Source organism: Cynocephalus volans, chromosome 5 (genome assembly GCF_027409185.1).
Source record: "Cynocephalus volans isolate mCynVol1 chromosome 5, mCynVol1.pri, whole genome shotgun sequence".
NCBI lineage: Eukaryota > Metazoa > Chordata > Mammalia > Dermoptera > Cynocephalidae > Cynocephalus > Cynocephalus volans.
The window spans coordinates 112,955,721-112,968,550 of record NC_084464.1 but is presented as its reverse complement, the minus strand read 5'-3'; the positions used below and the strand labels follow the sequence as shown (position 1 = coordinate 112,968,550).

The 12,830-nt window shown below is 40.4% G+C and overlaps 1 non-coding gene across 1 annotated transcript; it reads right to left on the bottom strand.

The window, feature by feature from the left end:
* Positions 1-11,956: 11,956 nt before the first annotated feature.
* Positions 11,957-12,030, bottom strand: TRNAT-CGU (transfer RNA threonine (anticodon CGU)). Its single transcript has one exon. It is a non-coding gene; the product is annotated as a tRNA-Thr (tRNA).
* Positions 12,031-12,830: the final 800 nt, after the last annotated feature.

Below are 12,830 nucleotides of genomic sequence, written 5' to 3'. Positions count from 1 at the left end.
CAATGGCGTGTTCAGTGTACCGTGTAGTGAGCGCCTGCTGAGGAAAAAGCACCGCGCTAGGTTGGGGGCCGTGAAAAACAAGAAGTGGGCCTGGTTCCCAGGCCTTGCAGGAGCGTAGGCTCTCAGAGGCGGACTCGTATAAATGAGTCCAGCCAAGTGCTGTGAGATAGATGGTTATGGGGATCCAAAGACACCCGGGCAAGAGAAGTTTGGAACAGAATCTTCTTAAAGTACCTCACGGATTTTTCTGATTATAAAGTGGGTCTCAGAAGCTTAGGGTCTTGCGTGGTTAGTACCTGGATGAGAGATCACATGGGAATACTAGCTGCTGTAGGCATAAAATCAAATATTTTATTATTTTTTAAAAAATAAACTATTAAATAATAAAATAAATGATCTTTGTGCTTGAGGCAGGACGATCTAGTGTTTACGATCATGAGCATTGGACTCTGAGAGTTCGGTTCTGCAAGGCCATAGGCAAATTGCTTTATCGTGAGGATTAAGTGAGTTAATACGTATAAAATAGATTTAGCCCAGTTTTCGACATATAGTAAGCATTTAATGTGCGATTAATCTATTATTAGTAGTAATATATAAAATTTTTAAGTATTATGTCTTTTCAAAAGCATTTTGATACATATTCCTCTACTTTATATATATACTCATACGAACACAGGCTTTTTTTTTTTTTTTACAAATATGTATTCAAAATGTACATCTGTTTTAACTCTTTGTTCACTCTATACATTATGGATGTTTTTGCATGTTTTCTATGATTAATAGATCTACATCATAATTTTTAGTAACTGCATGGTATTTGTCCTATGAGTGTGTCAGGACTTAATCCTCTATTTTTTTAACATTTAGATTATTTACAATTTGTGGATATAGTAAACAACACTTCAGTAAACACCCTTAAATGTACATTTTTGCTCAGTTGCCCAATTGGATTACATAGCTTAAAAAAAAAAAAAGAATAGGAAGAACACTGGGCCTGTTAGAAATTGTATATTTGAATTCTAGCTCTAAAGCAATAATTGTGAGCTGGGATAAGTTGCTATAATTTCTCAACCTCCATTTTCATATTTATGTACTGGCCAGCAGCAAAAACAAAACAGTTTTCATATTTATTAAATGAGTATAAAATATTTATACTTACTGTGTATTTTTTGCTTGTAGACTAGATCATGTGTCAAAAAATGCTTGGTAAATCGAAAAATTACATAAGTTGTGAGATTTTGGGGGGGGGGATGAGGGGAGGGCAAAAAGGAAGACAAGCCAAGCTGAGGAAACAACAGAATCAAAGGCTTGAGGAATGAAAATATACGTGCTTTGCAAGATCAGCATGCTATGGTTTGAATGTCCCCTCCAAAACTCGTGTTGACATTTAATTGCCATTGTGACAGTATTGGGACCTTTAAGAGGTTATTAGGTTATGAGGGCTCTGCCCCCATGAATGGACTAATGCCATTCTCACAGGAGTGGGTTTGTGATAAAAAAGGATGGAGTTGTTCCCTCCTTCTCTTGCTGTCTTATCCGCTCGCTTCCACCTCCCGCCTTCTGCTGTGGGATGACTCACACCAGATGTCACCTCCCTATCTTAGACTTCCCACCCACCAGAACTGTGCGCTAAATAAACTACCCAGTCTGTGGTATTCTGTTACAGCAGCAGGAAATGGCCTAAGACATAGAGTAATAACTCAAGATATCCCTTTCAAATAAACAAGCCTTATACTTCTAGCCAAGGTTATTATTGTTTAGTATGTATGTATGTATGTATTTATTTAAAGATGATCAGTAAGGGGATCTTAACCCTTGACTTGGTGTCGTCAGCGCCACGCTCTCCCAAGTGAGCTAACCAACCACCATCCGTATATAGGGATCCGAACCCGTGGCCTTGGTGTTATCAGCACCACACTCTCCCAAGTGAGCCACGGGCTGGCCCTTATTGTTTGGTATTTATGAATTGATTATTATTTTTATTTATAGACTGGAAAATCATTCCCTTGGGAGGAAGGAAGATAACATGGTATTGTCTCCATGGCCCTATGGAAAATAAGGTTAAAATTTGAAACATCTCTCAGACCAAAAACAGTATCTTATTGGGCAGAATAATCCTTCAGCATCAGCTTTGAAAAAGGGAGACAAAGAAGCCTTTGGTAATTGGAAGGAATTTCCATGGTCTAGTAGTTGGACTCCACTCTTAATACCATCTGTTCTTAATGCCTTATACTTCCTAAAAAGATAATTAGGCCCAGATGCCAGCTTAGAAAGACTAAATTATCTTTGATTAAAAATAGAGCCAGTAAACAAAATGTGGTGTAGTAGAACCCCCTTATCTACGGGGGATATGTTCCTAGATCCCCAGTGAATGCCTGAAACCTCCAATAGTACCAAACCCGATTGCTGTCAATTAGAACACATTTCTGTTCTTGTCTTCCGCCCACCAATTTAATGCCTTTTCCATCTTACCTGAGCATTTATCCCACGCTATGGCCATAACTTTTGCAGTTTGAGGTAAGACAGCAAAACTAGCACAAATTTCTTTTTCCTTCTCCACAATTTTCATGGATAAAAGATTCGTTCTTACTGTACATTTTAGCAACCTCAGCATACAATTTTTTTCTTTCCTTATTAAGTCAAGAACTTTCACCTTTTCACTTAAAGGAAGCACTTCACAGCTTCTCTGTGGCAAATCCAAATTGTCAGCATCACTACTTTCATGTGTTGGGGCCATTATTAAGTAAAATAAAGTTTACTTGAACACAAGCACTGCAATACAGTGACAGTCAATCTGATCATTGAGAGGGCTACTAAGTGACTAGTGGGAGGGTACAGTCTACCGCATGGATAAGCTGGACCAAAGGGATGATTCACATCCTCGTCAGGCTGGAATGGGCTGATGAGCGATTTCATCACACTACTTAGAACGGTGTGCAACAACCACTATGGAAAACAGTATGGTGGTTTCTCAAACAACCACAGATCTTCCATATGATGCAGCAATCTCTCTTCTGGGTATATACCCAGAGGAATGGAAATCATCATGTCAAAGGGATACTTGCACTCCCATGTTCATCACAGCTCTGTTTACAATAGCCAAGATGTGAAACCAACCTAAATGTCCATCGATGGATGATTGGATAAGGAAACTGTGGTATATATACACCATGGAATGCTACTCTGCCATGAAAAAAGAATGAAATACTCCCATGTGCAACAACATGGATGAACCTGGAGAAACTTAAGTTGAGTGAAATAAGCAAAGCACAGAGGGATAAATACCGCATGTGCTCACTCATATGTGGGAGCTAAGAGAGAAAGGAAGGAAGGAAAGAAAGACCACAGTAGTGCGGTGGTCTAACAGAGGAAGGGAACATGCCTAGGTCTGCAAAGTGGAGGGGGGGATGGGGGAGAGGAAGGGAGGTTGGGAGATAATTGGGTGGGGGACATGGGGTACAAAAGTAATTTCTGGTAATGGGTATGCTGCCAGTATGAATCTGCCCCTCACATCATGGGCACGAGGGGTGACAATTAGCTTTGTATCTCATGAATATTCATTAAAAAAAAGAACTGTGCAAGTTAAAAGTTTAAAAAATTTTATTTCTGGAATTTTCTATTTGATATTTTAGGACTGCATTTGACCACAGGTAACTGAAACTGCAGAAAGCTAAAATGCAGATAATGGGAGGAACTACTGTATATCGATGGAATCTAATTTGGCAATAAAAAGGAATGAAGTACAGATGCATGCTACAACATGGATGAACTTGAAAACATTATGCCAAGTGAATAAAGACAAATAGGAAAAAATTATGCCAAGTGAAAGAAGCCAGACACAAAGGACCACAATATTGCATGATTCCATTTATATGAAATGTCCAGAATAGGCAAGCCTATCAAGTGAGAAAGTAGATTACTGGTCGCCAGGGCTTGGGAGGATGGGGGAATGGGGATTGACCACTACTGGATTCAGGTTTTCTTTTTGGGGTGATGAAAATGTTCTGGAGTTACTGGTGATGATTGCACAGCTCTGTGAAGAGATGAAAAAACACTGAATTGTGTGTCTGTGGCTGGCCAATACCTGTATCATGGGACCAACCAGCCACCAAAAAAAAGAGGATGAATTTTATGGTTTGTGAATTCTATCTTAAAGCTGTTATTTTTAAAAAAGAAGAATAGAATGCTTGGGGTGATCAAGGAAAAATCTTGAAGACCCAATCAGGATTTGATACCATGGTGGCTGCATCTCAGAAACATAATTTGGCTCTGGATCCAAAAAAAAATGACTTAAGGATCCATGTCTGTGTTAACCTAAACTTTGTCAACAACAAAGAAACTGGTTCTCTAAAGAAATGAATTGGATTATAACATGGGATACAAATGCTATGACAAATCATAGTCACATCCAAGGAAGCAAAGAAAGAAAAGGGGTTTTAAAGATAAAATGAGAAAGGGTACATAACTTATTTTGAAAAATTATCTTTCGCTATAAGAATCAATAACAAGGGTGGCATCAGTCCGAGGTTTTACAGGCAGTTGCTGCGTAAGAGTCCTCAAAGAAGTATTTTTTGTGTAAGGTTGTGGTGGTTTTTTGCAAGGTTGTGGTTTACAGAGAGTCCTTTTAATAGTTTTTAATCATGGGCATGTGTGTGAGGGTCCTCCTTTATGGCCTCCTGACTTGATTTTATTAGGGTTTGGCATAAGTGACTCCATTCTGGTTCTGAAAACTCTCACATCTGAGAGGAGGAAAAGTTGATAAAGGTCAAGTGTCATTAGCTTGCTTTAACTGAACCCACTTTAAACCTCATGACAGTCTCAAAAGATAATTATTCCAAAATATTTGACAACTAGCTGGTAGGGCACAGCCACTCAGACATGCCGGATTAGGGTCCTGGGAAAGCTGGATCATGGGGAGGCCTGGAATGAGCTAAGGGATTGGGATGGTTGCTTTTTACTGACTGATATGGAAGAATTTCAATAATTTAACAACTAGTATGGTTTACCAGTTTTGTTTTTTATTTACAAGCTAAATACCAGCCCTCATTAGTCTAACTTTTATTTTACACATTAGGAAACTGAAACTTAGAAAATCAAGAATCTTACTTGTCTGACTTACTACACTATACTCAGTTGTCTTTTCTGGGAAAGCATGAGAACCTTAAATGACCTGGGAGAGGTGCCAACACTTGCATCAGGCTAGATAGAGTCAAGATAAGAGACTCAGCATCTAACCTTAACAGAGTTGAAGGGGAGACAAAGAACTGGGGAGTTATACACCTAATAAAACTGGGTTGGTTACATCATTCTATGGCAAGGCTTGAGTGACATTAGGATCAATAACTTGTGTTCTGTGAATTTGTCCATTGCCATGATCTCCATCTTTTTTTTTTTTTTTGCTTTGTTCTTCACTGTATTTCCTGGTGTATGAATTGCAACCACAAATTTGGCTATATAAGAAAAACCACAGGGCTGAGCCTGTGTCGCACTCAGGAGAAAAACGATGTTTCTTTATTTTCCTTAAACCAAATTAAACTTGCCTCTGAGCCTCTATCACATCGGTCTGGAAGAAAAATTTAATATCAGTCAATTTCCTCCCCTTTTCACACCCCGATCATGCATAGTATTTGAAGAGGCCTCTCTAGACTTCAGCCCACATTGTTTACTGCTGAGATTCCCATGGTTGAAAGCACACAGATCCTTGAAGTGCAAGATTCTGTTTCAGTAGAGCATGGGAATCCCTCCTATGTTTGGAAACCCTGAAGTTTAGAGGTCTAGCCTTTCTAAGCAGACCATGCCTAGATCTCGGCACTGCCCCAAAGCACTGCCAGGAGAATGAGGACACACCAATTTATACATTCTTTTCCAGCCAAATGGAAATCTCCATTTTCTCCTACAGTTTTTAATAAAGGGGCTCCTCCCCTTTTTCCTCCCAGACCCCTAGAATAATTTCTTCAGTGAACTCAGAGTCTAACAATAAACAGGAAAATGCATGGTTTCAAGTAGCTTCAACTTCTCATTCTTTAAACATCCCAGATAAAGGAATACAAATGGCCTAGCTACCTGGTTGGAAGGGATTAAGGGGAAAATGTAGGACATTAGTATCTCTACAATGTCTTTTTTTTTTTTTTTTTTTTTTTGGTGGCTGGCCTGTATGGAGGTCCGAACCTTTGACCTTGGTGTTATAACACCACACTCTAACCAACTGAGTTAAAGGATATTAGTATCTCCTCCATAAATTATCCTGCCACATCAATAAAAATCTTTGAAAAATTCAAACCTTGTTATGTTGGTTTTAAGAGTCAAAGGGACTTATTCACACCCTAGGTCAATATAACCTGGGAGTTTGAGGGCTCAAAGTGCTCATTGAAAAGAGGTTTGGTGACAGTGGCTATCCCCATACCTTGGGGATTTGTGTGGTTCCTGGGGCATTGCAAGAGAGGGAATAGTAGTGAGAGGAATAAAAAGTATAAACACCTGGGTGTTGCTGAAATCTTATAAGAAAACTCATTTCAATATCTTCTAAGTAATGAATTTCTACTGCTAAGAAGTTATGGGTAACAAAATAAGGGAAATTTTACAAGTCAGATTAAAAAGAGCTGTGTAAGAGTAAATTACATGGTTTTCTGCATTCACAGTTGGAGGTTACGGAGACAAATCTGTGTTTAAATTTGGTGTAAAATTAATTGTAATTAATAAGAGGAATCATGAAAATATTCAGAAATATAATTTCTGAGAAATATAAGTGGTGTGTTGTGCTAAATATTTAAAAGCCTGCCACTAGGAGGAGACAAATGAATTTACGTGTTTAATCTACTCTTCTTCCTTTAGAACACATTTTCTAAATTAAGAAAGACCTGTATGAAAAATATATTTAACAGCAGAATTCTAGCAAAAGAGCCTTTAGTGAGTATTAACATTTTGTTTTAAAAATGAACATTTTACACTTACATAACAGTTAATATTGCATTCAGGGACTTTTTTAATCCATATCTTATTCTGTTTTATTTATTTATTTTTTTTTTTGTCTTTTTCGTGACCGGCACTCAGCCAGTGAGTGCACCGGCCAGTCCTATATAGGATCCGAACCCGCAGCGGGAGCGTCGCTGCGCTCTCAGCGCAGCACTCTACCGGGTGCGCCACGGGCTCGGCCCTCTTATTCTGTTTTAGATCTGAAAACTAGACCAGTATTTCTCAAACTTCAGCTGCATAAGAATCACTGGAAGGCTTGTTAAAACACAGATTGCTCAAGCCCCACACCCAGAGTTTCTGATTGAGCAGGTCTGGTATAGGACAGGATGAAAAATGTGTATTTCTAACAAATTCCCAGGTGATGCTGATGGTCTGGGGAACATGATTTGAGAACCACGATGCTAGAAGACAACTGAAGTAAACACCATTTGCCAACAACTACATTCAATTAAATATTGAGAACATACTAAGTAAAGTATTCTAGTTTGCTAGAAAATAGTGTTGGAAATAAGACTGCAATCATCATTTTTTGAAGACCTTGAATTCAAAAGAAAGAAGTTTATACTTAATTTGGTAGCAGTGTGGCATCATTGGAAGCTATTGGAGCCACATTTTAGGCAGTGGTAAAGTAAAATGGTATACAGAGAGACTGAGGGCAGAGAAATCAGGTTGGAGTCAACTGAAGTCCTTCTCAAACCAGGGTACAAGTACCTATATGAAGTCCCTGATAAACAGAAAATGTTCCCAAAGCATCAGTTTGCCTTATTGACAAGTAACTAAAAGCATTACTTTTATGTTAAAACAAAGATAGACGGAGGAGATTGCAACATCTGCATAACTTTTTAAGATACCAGAGACTAATGAGAAATTTCTCCAAAATGGGTAGAAAAAGATTTAAAAGCTGCTTAGGGTACATTCCCTAAGGGTACCTTCCTCCCCACCCTTTATACTTTCTCTCCTGTTAGAAGTACTTTTGTGGAAAAGTTAAAGAAATACTTGGTCAAAAGTAAATAACAGCAGGCTGGCCCGTGGCTCACTCGGGAGAGTGTGGTGCTGATAACACCATAGGCCTCGGGTTCGGATCCCATATAGGGATGGCCGGTTCGCTCACTGGCTGAGTGTGGTGCTGACAACACCAAGTCAAGGGTTAAGATCCCCTTACCGGTCATCTTTAAAAAAAAAAAGTAAATAACAGCTTAGAAAATAATGATAACATTTGTAGTTTGAGAAGTGACTGGTGTCAGTAGCCCTTGTGATATGTGGTGGAATCTTTAGGACTTGACCTCTAATTCGATGGAATAGGATGAGATAACGAGAGATGAGGAGAAAAATCCAAATGACTACTACTAAGAGCCTGGATGACTGGTTAAATGGGGGTATTTTTTTTAAATAAAGAAGTAAGGAAAACACAAAAAGGAACTAGTAAGAGGGGATAAATGTTGAACTTGGCTTTGGACCCTGAGCTTGAGTTCCCAGGAGTAGAGTTAGGTGGAGATAGCTGCTAGTAGTTGAAATATAGTCATGGAACTTGAGAGGATTTAGAAGTTGCCAATTCCTGGGTCATCTTTATTTAAAAAGTTGAAACTTTTTCCTAAAATCTGGTCCTAAGAGGTTTCACATAGGTGGTTTCCTCAAGGGAAAGGGTAGGAGGTCACGGTAGAAAGGAAATATCAAAGCTGTCTGGTTAGCTCACTTGGGAGAGTGTGGTGCTGATAACACCAAGGCCACTGGTTCGGATCCTATATAGGGATGGCCGGTTAGCTCACTGGCTGAGCGTGGTGTTGACAACACCAAGCGAAGGGTTGAGATCCCCTTACCGGTCATCTTTTAAAAAAATAATAAATAAATAAATAAATATTATTGGCTTAAAAGCAAATAGGTGTTCCAAAGTTTAGTTCAATGTGATAACTAAAGGGATCCAATTGAAGTTCTTCAGGGAACCCAGAAAGCATTTGAGGGCTATCAGTGGGAATGGTAATTTGGCAGCTGTGTGTATACGGTGGCTCAAACAGGAAGCTTTTCTGTAGATATTCAGGTATGGGGAGATGAGACCCTGGATTAAGGAAGTGCCAGGAAAATAAAGGGAGAGATCAGATACATTCTTGTTGAAAAAGCAGTAAGACTTGGGTGACTGCCTAAATAAGGAGTCCAGTATGGAAAGGAAGTTGGAAAAAAAAAAAAAAAGCAACTCCAATTATGAGCCTGAGAGTCAGTTCAGAAGTTTGGTATTGTCAACATGAGGTAGCTTGCCCCAGTTTCTCTGTCCAAACAGATAAAAGGATGATTAACCAGGCCAGTGTAGTCATTACCTGGGATTTTGTTAGAAATGCAAATTCTTAAGCCTTAACCCAGACTACTAAATCAGAAACACTGGGAAGGGGCCCAAGAATGTGTGGTTTAAGCTCTCCAGGTGATCCTGATGCACATTTAAGTTTAAAAACTGTGCTTGTCCAGTCAGATTTTTTTTTCCTTTTAAGAATTTGAACTGGAATATACAGACAGAACCAGTCTGTCGATTGTAGGAAGAGAAGCAGAAAGTTGGTTATAGAGAGACCATAAGGAAGCTGGAGTTGTGAGTAAGCAGAAGCTCTGACTAAATGAAATAGTTGGCTGGTAGCCACAGAGACAGGATCGGTGACACACACCCTTGTGGTTGGGGAGTACTGCATGCCTGCTGCAGCTGAGTGACTTAACCCAGTCTGTAGGTGTGCATGGAATTTGTCCACTTCCATGTTCATTTTACTTCCCAGTTGAAGTACAATGATATTGCTATTTCTAGGTTCTTGTAATATTCTTATCTCCTTTATTGTCATGTATATCCTTAAAATAGACTTCCCATGAGCTGAGGTGGCCTGAGTGAATCTGTATTCACAAAACATGAAAAGCTGATATAGCTCAAAGGAGACTGAGCAAAAGTTTAAATAAAAAGAATTACACTTTTAGGGCTGGCCCATGGCTCACCTGGGAGAGCGTGGTGCTAATAATACCAAGGCCATGGGTTCAGATGCCTATATAGGGATGGCCGGTTAGATCACTTGGGAGAGCGTGGTGCTGACACCACCAAGTAAAGGGTTAAGATCCCCTTACTGATCATCTTTAAAAAAAAAAAAAAATTATGGGCTCTTTAAAAGAAAATAAAATGTATTATTGTAACCAATTTTAAACGCACAGTTTAGTAGTGTTAAGTATATTCATGTTGTGCAACCAATCTCCAGAACCCTTTCATTTTGCAAAGAATTACTTCTTAAAGAATTATTTTTTGATGAAATGTGTTCTGTCACCTTTGAACAACCACCACTTTCAAACTTAACTCACAGTTGGAAATCTTTTTTTTTCTTTTTTTTTCCTCTTCTTATTGGCCTCCTCATTCAGACAGTCACCCTGAAAAAGTACTACCTGTATTACTTTTTCAACTGAAATGTCTTTTGATCGCTCATTTCCGTCAGCCACTGCCCTAATCCAGATCTAAACTTCCCACCTGTAATTTATTTATTTTTTATTTTTTATTTTTTTAAATTTTATTTTGTCGATATACATTGTAGCTGATTAATGCTCCCCATCACCAAAACCTCCCTCCCTCCCCCTCCCCCCCCTCCCCCCTCCCCCCCCTCCCCCCTCCCCCCTCCCCCCTCCCCCCCCTCCCCCCCCTCCCCCCTCCCCCCTCCCCCCTCCCCCCTCCCCCCCCTCCCCCCTCCCCCCTCCCCCTCCCCCCCTCCCCCTCCCCTCCCCCCTCCCCTCCCCCCCCCTCCCCTCCCCCCCTCCCCCCTCCCCCCTCCCCCTCCCCTCCCCCTCCCCTCCCCCTCCCCTCCCCCTCCCCCTCCCCCTCCCCTCCCCCTCCCCCTCCCCTCCCCCTCCCCCTCCCCCTCCCCTCCCCCTCCCCTCCCCCTCCCCCTCCCCTCCCCCTCCCCCCTCCCCCTCCCCCTCCCCCCTCCCCCTCCCCCTCCCCCTCCCCTCCCCCCCCACCAGTAATTTATTTATTTATTATTATTATTTTTTTGTCTTTTTCGTGACCAGCACTCAGCCAGTGAGCGCACTGGCCATTCCTATATGGGATCCGAACCCGCGGCGGGAGCGTCGCCGCGCTCCCAGCGCAGCACTCTACCAAGTGCGCCACAGGCTCGGCCCCCCCACCTGTAATTTAAACGTCTTCTGTGGATAGTGTCTTTATCGTATCTTTTTCTAATTTTTTATTTGTCATATTTTTCATATTGATCTTCAAACAATAACAATCACATGATTCATCTAAAGTTGTAAATATAAAAATGCCATTAACTGTTAGGAGATGAGGAAGCAGCCTTGCCTGATGTCGTCAGTACCTGAAACAGGACTACACTGTCTGGATCCTCTGTCTCTCATCTGGTAAAAGAGGAGTTGAATCAGAAGTATCCCTAAATTCCTTTCCATCTCTCATATTTCCCATGCCATTTTTTTTTTTTAAGATGACTGGTAAGGGGATCTTAACCCTTGATTTGGTGTTGTCACCACCACGCTCTCCCAAGCGAGCCATGGGCTGGCCCGCCCATACCATTTTATTTTGCTTTATCGTCCTGATGGCATTACCCCGTTAGCCCATTTGCAAAATATTACTTATTTAAATAGCTTGGTCTTGTAAAATTAACATTTTATTATCAATACATTTAAAGAAAGGAAGTAAAATTCTAAGAACAAAACTGTAATACATAGGGTGTTACAAATGTTTTAATTTGTTATGACAGTTTGACTTGTATCATAACCTTATCAAACCCTGCACTCTTCCTTTTCACCCACAAACTAACTCTTTTGCTCCAACCAAGCTGATCTGTTGAAACTCTACATCCTGTCTTATTTTCTTTTTGCCACTGGGTCTTTATTAATGTCATTTTTTCCACCAGGCTGACCTTTGCTCCTCAGTCTTTGCCCATAACTTCTCTCACTCCAGCAAACTTGACCTGGCTAGCCCAGTCTAATCTAACATTCATTTATTAAACATTTTCTTTTTTCTCATTAGCCAGTACAGGGATCGAACCTCGGACCTTGGTGTTACGAGCACCATGCTCTAACCAACTGAGCTAACCAGCCTAAACCCACATTCACTGAGCACTTAGTATTGGCAGGCCCTTCCTCCACTTTTCTTACGAACTTCTGTATGCAACTTTTTTTTTTTTTTTTTTTTTTGTCTTTTTTGTGACCGGCTGCACCGCGCTCAGCCAGTGAGCACACCGGCCAGGCCATCCCTATATAGGATCCGAACCCGCGGTGGGGGCGCTGCTGCGCTCCCAGCGCCACACTCTCCCGGGTGCGCTACGGGGTTGGCCCCTGTATGCAACTTTTAAATCACATTGTTTGCATTCTGCTTCGTATTTGTTAGTGTGTGTATGTATATTTTTTTCTTGACTTGATTTTAAGTACCTCGAATTAATATATATATATTTTTAACTTCTGTGTACAGTGCTGGGTGTTTGTTAAGATTATTGGGCTGGCAGGTTGGCTCAATGTTATAAGAGCACAGCCTTGTAATATTAAGGCTATTGAGTGAATAAATGGATGGATGAATGAATTAAATACTGTGAAACTGGTTTAACTGAGAGGAATTTGAGGGAAATACGTAATTAGAATTAAAAGTCATTCTAAGTCCAAACAGCTTGGAGGGTTGTTGTACAGGATTCAGTTGAGTGGCCTACCCTCTGTACTGTGCACTCCTCCCTAAGTATTTTTAGTTAGAATTACTCATTTTTGACTCTTACTCATTCACTGTTTACACTACATTTTGACTCTTACTCATTCACTGTTTACATTATTGATTCTCTATAGAAGTGAGCTGACCCAATGACTGACACATATTAATAAATGTCTCTGAATAATTAAAGCAAATTAATATG